General features: G+C 46.6%; 1 pseudogene across 1 annotated transcript; it reads left to right on the plus strand.

Moving 5' to 3' along the window:
• Positions 1 to 2,856: 2,856 nt before the first annotated feature.
• On the plus strand, positions 2,857 to 11,872 carry LOC140912509 (NACHT, LRR and PYD domains-containing protein 3-like; annotated as a pseudogene). Its single transcript, XR_013635907.1, has 5 exons — positions 2,857 to 2,897; positions 2,981 to 3,076; positions 3,672 to 3,976; positions 6,744 to 6,785; positions 10,403 to 11,872. The product of XR_013635907.1 is annotated as an NACHT, LRR and PYD domains-containing protein 3-like (transcript).
• The last annotated feature ends 996 nt before the right edge of the window (positions 11,873 to 12,868 follow it).

The following is a 12,868-nucleotide window of genomic DNA, read 5'->3' on the forward strand; positions in this document are numbered from 1 at the left end:
TATTATGCTGCAGTTAATTACATGATTAAATCCTGCATTTTTCCACAAGACCATACCTCATTCAGTGCATAGCATGGACCTGCTCTGGGAACAAATCAGGGCTGTGTCGTGAAGAAGGCTGTTGCCCATAGGACCCGTGCCTCATTTGTTGCAGAAATTGAAAGGTGTGTAGTGGACGAGGCAGGGGACTGCAGGAAAAGGATGGTTTCATAGTAAAGGCAGGTGAATGTTGCCCCAGAGAACTGGATTCTATCCCTGCCTCTGCCACAGAATGTCCATGTGTTCACAAAGTGTTCACAACTGGCCACTAATTGTGTGTTTCTCATTTTCTGGGTGCCTAACGTGTGAGACACGTGGGGCCAGATTTGCAGAAGTGCTGAGCGCTCATGACTGTGTAACCCACACACCTTCTGGGTGTGGTGTTCTGTCCCCTCAAGTGGCACCAAGACCACCTAGAAATTAACGAGTCTGCTACAGCCTTAGCTAAGGGCCATGTGGCTTTTAGCTCATGCAGTGGAGGCTCACTCAATAAGATCCCAGGTTCAATCCTGTCTGCCAACAACTGGGGTCTGTCGGCGTTACAAGGGGGGGGGGGGGCAGGGCTCGTCCGGGATTTCAACTGGGAAGTCTCTGAAGCTCGGTGCATGCTTCCTCAGCTAGGGGAAGTGTGTAACCCACACACCTCATGGATGTGGTGCTTTGTCCCCTCAAGACCACTTAGAGATGAATGAGTCTGCTACAGCCTTAGCTAAGGGCCATGTGGCTTTTAGCTCATGCAGTAGAAGCTCATACACTAAACACCAGGGGTCCCAGGTTCGATCCTGTCCACCGACGTCTGTTGGTGTTATACCTGCAACTGACATCTATTGGAGCCATGGTTTGAACATATAACGTGCTTTAAAATGGTAAATACTCTGGAAATTCAGGCCCCAGGTAACCCAAGTTGAGCTCCCAAAATGAGTGGACACCTGAACATTTCAGCCTTAATTTCCGTGCCTCAAATGGCGATAACACAGATATTATTCGAATCCCCAGGAGTTTGGATAACTGAGAGGCAGGGGCATGGCCCCTTTCACTCAATTCCAGGACAGCGGGACTGCAGAGGGCTCCCTGCTCTGTGGCAGGCCCAGTGACATCTCATCCCTGCAGGCACAAGGTGCAGGGAAGGCTGCAGTCCTGGCGGGGCAGAGCAGAGTCCTGGCCAGGCGTCTCTGCGCTGCTCCCCATGGACTGTAGCCTCCCTTCTGCACCCTGCACCTGGAGGGATCAGGTGTCAATGGCCCCGTGGCAGCGCAGGGAGCTCTCTGCAGGCCTAGGCCGTCGTGGCCCTGCTCACTCATTCTTGTGATCGTTCCCTCCATTCCCTGAGCTGCCACAGGGCCGGTGACACCTGATCCCTGCAGGCGCAAGGTCTCTGCTCTGTTACCTCTGCATTATCTGACTCCCTTCCTTGTCCCCTAGCCTGAGATACATGCTTCCGAGGGGGCGTGTCTCAGGCTGGGGGACAAGGCAGGGATTGGGATCATGCAGCGGTTCAGACGACAGGGTTTTGGATAAAAGGGAGAACACGGCATGTGTATAAGAGCCGTTCCTGAAGGAGGTGTCCTGGGGAGTGTGTCTGGGCTGGAGGTGCAAGCACAGGCTCATGGACGCAATAGGAGACCAAGCAGAGAGAGGAGCCATCGTACCCACATCACCAATCTCAACCACTGCTGCAGAGACCTCATCTGTTACCTTAGTCACTCTATGTGGAGGTTTGATACGAGCAAATCCAGGCCCCTCATGTAGGGACCCATGTACTGGTGACCTCCTGGCATTCTTCCCAGCCCCTCCATCCTTTTCAGCAGAGACTCCGTCCTTGGCCAGATCCTCAGCTGGTGTAAATGTGGGTGTCTCCATTGATGTCAGCAGAGCTGTGCTGACTTACCCCAGCTGAGGATCAGAGCCCTGCTGTCAAACCAGGCAGAAGCCCCCCATTCTCTGGTCATCCTAAGCGGAGTGGGACCCGTGGATTCCTTGTCACCATTCTTCTCATTTCTCAGCTGAAATGAACGGTGAACGTCCTGTTTCCACTTCTCAGCGGGGACAGGAGTTTCTGGGAGCTGCAAACGCAGACAGCAAACGTGATACATTTTTATTGTAACTGAAACCACAATGAGAACACAAAGCCCCAAATGGTGCCGGTGTGTGAGCCAGCAGTGGGGGCCTTGCACCCAAAGAGGAGCAAATCTTCGAGGGAATAAAGGAGCTTGCCCCAGAAAGACAATGGCAATAAAGAATCTCACAGGAGTGTGTCAGAAACGCCTCCTCCCTTCCGTGACTTATCAAGCAGCAACTTCCTCCTGAGTAACTGTAAAAGAGACTTGTAAAGCTGTTTCGTGGTCACTTTGCAACCTTATGAAATTCCTGGTCCATGAAGATCCACTTCTGCTTCCTTAATTTTTTTTTAAAAAACCCTGTTTTCATTACTTTTAATTTAAAACAGCGACTCCACCCCCCTCAGAGAAAAACCAGAGTGAGAGGGACTGAAGCCCCACCCCCTACTATTTGTATATTGAGCAGATGCAGGGAGCATTCTCCACTCTCTGCCTCACGCTTTACTTTATACATTGTTTGTTGTCTTGGTTTAACTTCTACACACCTTTGAATCTGGGTATTTTATTGTCTCCCAATACAGAGTGTGTGGGAGAGGAAGAGATGGACGAGTTTGTGGTGTCACTATTCACAGGAAACAGTTGTGCAAACTGCTGAAGCCAAAGGGGCATGTCCAAAAGGCAAGTTTCCAGGAAAAATAAAAAAACAGAAGAAAAGAGGGGTGTGTGTGTGTGTATAATTAGTACTAGGAAGGTTCCGGGAGGGGGAAGAGGGCTGCTATAGAAATTCAGGGAGCTCTGAAGGTCAGCTTTAACTGGAAATGTGTTACTTTTCCTTTACTGCAGTAATAAACTTTGAGCAAATTGTTTCCTTTTCCTCTTTCTAGATTCTCTGGGTGTCTGTGTTTGAGCATTGCGAAGACTGAGAGAACAAATCAGCTGAGGGTTACCAGCTGTTGTTTCCAATAGCCGTCTGGCTAACGGTAAATAAATCATTCTCTGGGGATAGGCTACTTCTAATTTGAACACGATACAGTTTATACAGTTGTGGGACCTGTCAGAATGGGCCCGAGTCAGTATGTCAGAAGTTACCATTGCTACCCTTCACCTTGCTGCTCTGATATCCAACACCCTCCTGAGGCCATGGAAAGGTAACAGTGGGTCTCAGTACACAGGTCCTGATGTTCCAGGACCGTGATGTACGGACCCCAGACTGCCTTGGGCTGTTTTCTGAAATATTTTAAATTGGCGGGTGGCGGGGGGCGGGGATCCCAACTCTGTGCTCTGAAATCCATTTGGATGATAAATACTATTATTATAGCACCTTTCATCCTCAGTCCTCAACAGCCTTTACAGATATTAACTGAGCTGCACCCCGCCCCTGTGTGCTAGAACTGTGTGATTATCCCCACTTTACAAAGGGGGAAAATGAGGCACAGAGAGACAATGTCCAGTGAGTCCTTTGTGAGGCAAAGCACCGAGGAGTTATGAGCCCCAAGGTTAAGCTGCTTTCTTCTGCATGGGAAATATTGTGATTATTCCATATTAATTATTTACAGCAATTTATTTGGATTTTAGTTTTCTTTCCTGATACTCAGGGATGGGAATTGAAGCAGCAGAATCAGTGACCTGCTCTTACAAGCCCTCGACGACCTTTCTCAGGAAGACTTGAAAATATTTAAAGACAAACTATCACACTCTGACTTTGAAGGGAAATGTAATATCCCACGGGGTCTGCTGGAGAATGCCGACAGGATACATATTAAGAACCTTCTGATGAAATTCTATGGGTGGAGACACTGCAGTACACGTAACCATAGACATTTTCACTCAGATCAATCTCACAGATTCTGCTGCTAAACTCAGAGAAGGAAGAGAAAAAGGTAGGAAACCTAAAGTTACTGTAAAACCCGAGAGTCTCCCACAGGGCAGCAGCAGCAGGAGCAGAAGGAGAAAGAGGGTGATGGCAAGAATGACAAATTCTGAATCCCAGCAGGAAGCCTGGAGGACTCAGAGTAGTGATGCCCCCAGTGGGCCAGATTCTCTCACCTGCTCCACTCCCTTTTCACCACTCAGCTGGCTCAAGGGGAGCAGAGACAGCCTGTAACTCTCCATCTGAGGAAATCCCCAGTGTGGGGGTGTCCCCAGTCGGTGTAGAGCCAACAGAGCAGTGCAGAGTGCCATGGACAGAGAAAGGTGGGGAGGAGTGGTGACTGGTGTGCATCCCCAGCTGCAGCACCATTCTTTGGGGACCAGTGGCATCTGGGCACAAGTTAGAACAGCCCCCAGGCTGCTCTAGCCTGTGCTAGGGCTGGGACAGAGAATCAAGGATCTGTAACTAAAAGCTGATCACAGCAGAGAGGCTGGCCCAATATGTTATCCCCCAAATAGCCGACTGACCCCAGGAGACATTTCTGGGGTTCCAGGCAGGAACTTTAATTAAAAATAGCCTTGGAGATAAAGAAACAAGTTCAGTGCAATACAAACAGCCAAGGAGCCAGCAAATCTGGAGATCTGCAGTTCCTAAGGCCCCAGGCTGCTTTTCAGTGTCTCAAAGTGTAATAGCCAGTGCCTATGGGCAGCCATGCAGGTGAGGCAGTGTTAGAATCCATGTGCTCTGTGATGGAACTAAACTCAAATCCTGTTACAGTCATTCCTGTTCCTCTCCCTTGTTCCCCACGGTGACAGAGCAGCTCAGCTGGGTTGGTTCTGCCTGGGGTCCCTGGGATGGAACGCTCCAGGGCTGGCAGCGGGGCTCTCCCTAGAGGCCTTTGGCATTCACTCCCCTGGACAATCCCCCAGGGGGAGAGTTTAGCAGCCTCCAGAGCGCAAGGCAGGGGGCGATTCATTTGTTTTAAGCTGTGAGCTCTTACAAGCAGATAATCTTTCTTTTATACACATGTACAGGGACTAGTATGGGGCCCTGATCACTGACTGGGGCTCTATCTCCTACCAGCACACAAACAATGAATAATGTAGGTCTTTATTTTTGAGATGTGGGCAGAGGGTACTTTATTCCCTGAGTTATTAACAGATGCTTGGCAAAAGTAATGAAAACGCTGTACAGACTATTCTTGTGGTCTATACAGCTATATTTTTTGTAAAGCAGCATCTAATTGAGCTGGGCAAAGAGCATAATATAAACATTTAATATAGTAACTAATTTGGGATTGGGGAAAGGCCCCCTTAATCCACCCCAGTGCCTCCATCTTCATTATAATTGTCCCAAATAAAAATTTCCCTCTGCCAACCCTCAGTGTCTGTCTTAGATCCCTAGAGTTGGAAAGGATCTCCTGAGCCATCTCGCCCATCCCCTGAACTAGGGCAGAGTTGTCCTCTAGATGGACCTTTTAATTGTTTAATCTAATCTGCTTTGGAAATGACTGTTTCTAAGGGGATTCCCTCTTGGTAGCATATAAGCCTGTTTCTTAGCCTGAGATAGAATTCTGGATTTGACTTTTGATACTTTTACATCCTTACTAATATGTGTGAAGGACAAAGAAACCATGAGCTGCATTTCCCACAACCAGCTGGATTTGTTAGGATAATGGGAAGAGATAAGGGACAGAGCTAAAGTGTTACAGGCTATGGTGGGAGTGTAATATATGAGCATACACTGGAAGGCTGCCTGGCTTCTCTCTCAAGCGAAGATCAAGCAACTGGTTAGGAGGGTCCAGGGGAGATGGGGGCGTGGGGGCAGGCATAAGAAACACTAAAAGCCAAAGGAAAGCCTGGCCTTGGCCAGAACAAAACCTCACTCCTTACCCCTCCCATGGGATACAGAAGGGGTAGGATGAAGCCCCCAGACTCACGACCCCCTAAAACAGAACATGACCATGAGGTGTAAGAGGTGGGACTAGGGGCATGTTCAGCAGTATATTTAGGCCTGCTAAGAAGGAGGAGGGGGAGGTGGGAATAGGGGAATGGGATCTGGGGAAGGGGAACATGGGGTAAAGGCTCTGGGGCGTCAGAGCCGGGGAGGGGGGATGCGGTGTAAAGGCTCTGCGGCATCAGAGCCAGGAAGGGGGACGCAGGGTAAATGTTCTGTGGCGTCAGAGCTGGGAAGGGGACACGGGGTAAACTCTCTGCGGTGTCGCAGCTGGGAAGGGGGACATGGGGTAAAGGCTCTGCGGCGTCAGAGCTGGGAACAGAACACTGGGGAACAGACTCTATCGGTGTATAGAGATAAGCCCGACTGGTGTGAAGGGCTTCAGAATATGCTTGCTTGGAAACTAACCCCAATAAACATGGCATTGTCTGCGCTTAGGACTTCTGGTCTTTTTGCTTCTTTCCGTCTGCGTGACAAGCACTAGGGGAGAGGGCGAAGGGGAAGCCCTCTATTGCCTCTCCCGAATTGACTCTTTGTTCTGTGTTTCCCTGAGGATGTAGCCTGCTCCTTATGGGAGGCGCTAAGTGCGGATGAATCATGAGTAGAATCAGGCAGAGAGGTCACACAGACAGAACTCCCGTTACAGTATTTCACAAACAGCACTTCGTTAAATGTCTGCCGGTAGCAGTGCTGTTGTCAGGGATTACCGTTTAGTGCAAGATGCAAATGCATCATTCCATCACTAGATGGCTCTATACAGAATATAAATGCACTTGTACTAAAATTATTTCAATGTTATTTATATGTATCTTCCCTTTCAGATTTGCATCCAAAAGAAAAACCATCAGAGTTGTCTGCAAAAGGTATGTGGTGCCTACGTGGGAAGTTACCCCAGAACCGTGGTTGGCTACCTATTCAATTGCATGCTTTCCTGGAGCTATCCCCAGGACACCCAAAGTTATACACTAACAAAATCTCAATGCCTTTCCAGATGATACCATTAGTACAGGGCTTCCCATCTATTCCCCAGACTAGGCACGATCATGACTACAGCTCCCAAAGGCAACACTGTAAAGATTTTATGGTGACTAAGGTAATAGCACTAGAGGTGAAGAGCATTCCCTAGGGTTTAATCGGTAGCAGCTGGCATCAATCCTCAAAGTATCCTTGTGTTGCTGCTGCTCTTGTCGCTGCCTTGTTTTTTTTAACACAGAACAAGATAAACTCTCAGGAAGGGGAGAGTAAAGTGCTGCAAAGAGAGAAAATGCAGCCTCTGTCTCTGGTGCTGACTGGCAGCCTCCCTCTGGGCATCACAAAATGGGGAGCTGGGCATCACAAAATGGGGAAGAGATGGCCAGCCCTCTGTGGAGATAGAGGTGGTTAGGGACCATTTAGAAAAGCTGGACCTTCACAAGTCCATGGGGCCGGACGAGTTGCATCCGAGAGTGCTGAAGGAATTGGCGGCTGTGATTGCAGAGCCATTGGCCATTATCTTTGAAAACTCGTGGCAAACCGGGGAAGTCCCGGATGACTGGAAAAAGGCTAATGTAGTGCCAATCTTTAAAAAAGGGAAGAAGGAGGATCCTGGGAACTACAGGCTAGTCAGCCTCACCTCAGTCCCTGGAAAAATCATGGAGCAGGTCCTCAAAGAATCAATCCTGAAGCACTTACATGAGAGGAAAGTGATCAGGAACAGCCAGCATGGATTCACCAAGGGAAGGTCATGCCTGACTAATCTAATCGCCTTTTATGATAAGATTACTGGTTCTGTGGATGAAGGGAAAGCAGTGGATGTATTGTTTCTTGACTTTAGCAAAGCTTTTGACACGGTCTCCCACAGTATTCTTGTCAGCAAGTTAAGAAAGTATGGGCTGGATGAATGCACTATAAGGTGGGTAGAAAGCTGGCTAGATTGTCGGGCTCAGCGGGTAGTGATCAATGGCTCCATGTCTGGTTGGCAGCCGGTATCAAGTGGAGTGCCCCAAGGGTCGGTCCTGGGGCCGGTTTTGTTCAATATCTTCATAAATGATCTGGAGGATGGTGTGGATTGCACTCTCAGCAAATTTGCGGATGATACTAAACTGGGAGGAGTGGTAGATACGCTGGAGGGGAGGGATAGGATACAGAAGGACCTAGACAAATTGGAGGATTGGGCCAAAAGAAATCTGATGAGGTTCAATAAGGATAAGTGCAGGGTCCTGCACTTAGGACGGAAGAACCCAATGCACAGCTACAGACTAGGGACCGAATGGCTAGGCAGCAGTTCTGCGGAAAAGTACCTAGGGGTGACAGTGGACGAGAAGCTGGATATGAGTCAGCAGTGTGCCCTTGTTGCCAAAAAGGCCAATGGCATTTTGGGATGTATAAGTAGGGGCATAGCGAGCAGATCGAGGGACGTGATCGTTCCCCTCTATTCGACATTGGTGAGGCCTCATCTGGAGTACTGTGTCCAGTTTTGGGCCCCACACTACAAGAAGGATGTGGATAAATTGGAGAGAGTCCAGCGAAGGGCAACAAGAATGATTAGGGGTCTGGAACACATGACTTATGAGGAGAGGCTGAGGGAGCTGGGATTGTTTAGCCTGCAGAAGAGAAGAATGAGGGGGGATTTGATAGCTGCTTTCAACTACCTGAAAGGGGGTTCCAAAGAGGATGGCTCTAGACTGTTCTCAATGGTAGCAGATGACAGAACGAGGAGTAATGGTCTCAAGTTGCAGTGGGGGAGGTTTAGATTGGATATTAGGAAAAACTTTTTCACTAAGAGGGTGGTGAAACACTGGAATGCGTTACCTAGGGAGATGGTAGAATCTCCTTCCTTAGAGGTTTTTAAAGTCAGGCTTGACAAAGCCCTGGCTGGGATGATTTAACTGGGAATTGGTCCTGCTTCGAGCAGGGGGTTGGACTAGATGACCTTCTGGGGTCCCTTCCAACCCTGATATTCTATGATTCTATGATTCTTGGAGAATCACAGGCCCAGCACATGGTCGGATCAGCCGTGCTGGGTACATCTACACTGCAAGAAATGACCCATGGTAGGTCTGGGTCAGCTGACTTGGGCTCATGGGGCTCGGACTGCAGGGTTATAAAACTGCAGCAGAGATGTTTGGGCTCAGGCTGGAGCCTGGCCTCTAAGACTCTCCCCCTCTCTTGGGGTCTCTGGGTTTGGGCTGAAACCTGGGCTCTGACATCTACACTGCAGCTTTATAGCCCTGAAACCCGAGCCCCGCAAGCCTGAGTCAGCTGTAGACATCCCCTGGGACCTGCCAAACTTTTACCAGAGTCGGGCTGTTTGAGGCGTTTCCTTTAAGTCCCTCTGGGGTCTCAGGCTCACAGCAGCATTGTGAAAGGTGGAGGAAGGGATAGATAGAAACATGATGGAAGGAAAAGGACATCAGAAACCTCCCAGGTGCTGTCCAGCATTTAGCTAAAACCAGTGGAGATGGTGGTGGCATCATTTGGTTCCCTCTCTCTGGCTTGGTCTGGTTGGGACATCTTTCAGGATCTGGATGCTGAAGGCCCAGTAGTGTCATGGTGGATCCCAGGAGATGGCAAGAACTGCAGCCATGATGGCAAAGCTCACCCCTCTTCCAATCCACATGTCCCATTTAGTGACCTCCAGACAAACCATGTCCAAAACAGGTGGCAACCTCATTCCAACCAAATTAGCTATAACTTTAGCCATTTCAATTACAAACATTTCCTCTGACTTCTAGAATCTCTCAGCTCTTTGTCATGGCAACTCATGGGGTCAGGAGAAGCCTTGCAGACCTCTTAGCACAGCTCTTCTAGCTTAAACAATGTAGTTTGTACCCATCACTTTAGTTAACTCTTATTGACTTTTACAAACAATCGTATGTCATGGGCTGGGCTGGACTCTTGTTATCATGGACAACTTACAATACAGACTTGTGCATAAAGTCCCTCTGGGTCAGTGCTGATCCAATGCACCAGCCTGGTGCTGGGGGACACTCTGCTGCTAGGGGCACATCTCATAAGTGAGGAAGGTAACTGGAGGTACCAAGTTGTGGTAATTAAGGATCCTATCACACACCCTTTTTCAAATGCGTGTGTCCTGGCCAAACTTATTTGGGTGGGAAGAATGTAACTTCACAAAACAGTTTCAGTTGCATATGAGAGTCTCCTCCTCTTTGTGCCTTAACTTGTATGTACCATTGCTGTGCACTGTGAAACAATTGCCAGGTTTCACTCAAGAGGTGGCTGCATTTCAGTGAGAGATGAAGTGATGCCTACAGCCTTTGCTCACAGGAATAATTTCAATAAGGCGACTTACAAGAGTAAGGGCTGCAGGAGCAGGCCCATAGTTAAGTGAGATCAGAATTTTCTATGAGGAAAGATGCAACTCAACTTGAGGTACTATTATGATTAAAACAGATTTTTTTTTGTAGCTGATTAACGATAAATCTGTTTTTCCCCTAAACTTCTAGTTCAGTGTTTCTAATGTCCCATGTTGCTGATTCAGATTACAGGGAGAAGTATAAAGAAGATATTCAAAAGAAATACAGAGTAATAAAAGACATGAACAGTCGTTTTGGAGAGAATGTGATACTGAACACAAGATACACAAAGCTCACTATTGTAGACAAATCTCGTCATGCAAAAGAGAGAGAACATGCAATAATGGCCATGGGGCGGAGACATGCAGAAATCATGACCAAACAAGCTCGTTCTGTGATCACCACGGACACCCTATTCAAACCCGAAGAAGATGGACAAACGCCACATGTTGTTGTGCTGCTGGGAGCTGTGGGGATTGGAAAAACAATGACAGCAAGAAAGATCATGTGTGACTGGGCAGCTGGAGAAATCTATAATGAAAAGTTTGATTATGTTTTCTAATAAATTGTAGGAAAATGAACTGTCTTACTAAGCAGGGAAGTGTAGCTGACCTGATTTGTAAAAATTGTCCTAATTCTAATACACCAGTTAGTGAGATTTTGGTGAAACCAGAAAAACTCCTGTTCATCACTGATGGGTTTGATGAACTGAGATTTTCCCTTGATCAGTCAGAAGATAACCTGTGCTCTGATCCCTGGGAGATGAAACCAGTGGAAATCATATTGAGCAGTTTATTTAGGAAAATAGTTCTTCACACATCCCACTTTCTGATCACTATGAGACCAACTACTTTGGAGAAACTCGGGCAGTGTTTGGAGTGTTCACGTTATGCAGAGATCCTGGGGTTTTCTGAAGCTGAGAGGGAGGAATATTTCCACAAGTTCTTTGGAAATGAGAGGCAAGCAAGACAAGCTTTATGATTTGTGAAAGAAAATGAAATTCTCTTCACCATGTGCTTTGTCCCCATAGTATGTTGGATCATCTGCACTGTTGTCAAACAACAGCTTGAAAAAGGTGAGGATCTTGCACAAACTTAAAAAACAGTCACTGGAGAGTACATGCTCTATCTTTCCAGTTTAGTCAAGCCCCTCAGCAACAATATGAAGCAACACCTACAAGCTAACTTGAGGGGACTTTACTCCTTGGCTGCTGATGGAATCTGGAAGCGAAAGATACTGTTTGAAGAAGAAGAAATCAAGATGTTGGGCTTAGATCAGGCAGACTCTCTCCCCCTCTTTTTGAATGAGAACATTTTTTAAAAAGACATTGACTGTGAATGTCTTTACAGCTTCATTCACTTGAGTTTCCAAGAGTTTTTTGCAGCTATGTTCTATGTGCTAGAGGAAGATGCGGGAACAACAAAAGATTCAGGGACTCCTAAGAAAGATGTAAAAACATTATTAGAAAACTATGGAAACTCTAGAAATTATTTAATGTTAACAGTGCGATTCCTGTTTGGGCTCTTAAATGAAGAAAGAATGAAAGACCTAGAGAAAATATTCAGCAGTAAAATTTCACCTAAAATTAAGCCAGATTTACTGAAGTGAGTTCCAACAAAAAAACAAACCAATTCATCTTTTCCTTCTGTGTATGATGAGCTGATGTCTGAACTTGAGGAGTTTCACTGCTTGTATGAGATCCAAGAAGAAAATTTTGTGACAAGTGCATTGGAACATCTCACAGAACTACACATAAGTTGAAATGAACTTACCCAAATGGATCAAATGGTTCTTTCATTCTGTGTAAAGCATTGTCATAGACTCGAGACATTTCTTATATCTGAATGTTCATTTAGATTTGAAGACCATGCAGAAGAAGAGCTCCCAAGATCAACAAAGTGGCTATATCAGTAAGTATTACCTGAACTAAAAAAATCAGTTTTTTAACAGCTGAAATATGTTATTCTGCATAGACGAAAGACTTTTTCCCTGTGCATTGAGCTTGAGGTGTTCCACTGTTTGTACAAGACCCAAGAAGAACACTTGGTGAAAACTGTACTGCCTTGTTTCACTACAATAGAGTTATGTGGAAAGCTATTTATCCAAATGGATATTGTGGTTCTTTCATTCAGGTTTTTTTTTTTGTTTTTTTTTCGTTTGTTTGTTTTTTGTTGTTGTTTTTAAAGAAAAAAGTAACCAGGACAGCCATTTTAGACTTGATTCTGACTAACAGGGAGGAATAAGTTCTGAATCTGAAGGTTAAAGGCAGTTTGAGTGAGAGGGATCATGGAATGATTGATTTCATGATTCTAAGGAAAGGAAGGAGTGAGAGCAGCAGAATAAAGACATTGGACTTCAGAAAAGCCGACTTTAACACACATAAAGAACTGGTTTGTAAGCTCCTCTGGGAAGAAAATCTAGGGGATAAAGGAGTTCAGGAGAGCTGGCAAAGAGACAACATTAAAGGCACAATGGCAAACTATCCTGACGCCAAGGAAAAATAGGAAGAATACTAAGAGGCCACTATGCCTCCATCAGGAGCTCTTTAATGACCTGAAAATCAAAAAGGAGTCCTACAAAAAGAGAAAAGATGAACAAATGGCTCAGAAGTAGTACAAAAGAATAGCACAGCCATTTAGGGACAAAATCAG

This window comes from Lepidochelys kempii, chromosome 6, assembly GCF_965140285.1.
Source record: "Lepidochelys kempii isolate rLepKem1 chromosome 6, rLepKem1.hap1, whole genome shotgun sequence".
Classification (NCBI taxonomy): domain Eukaryota; kingdom Metazoa; phylum Chordata; order Testudines; family Cheloniidae; genus Lepidochelys; species Lepidochelys kempii.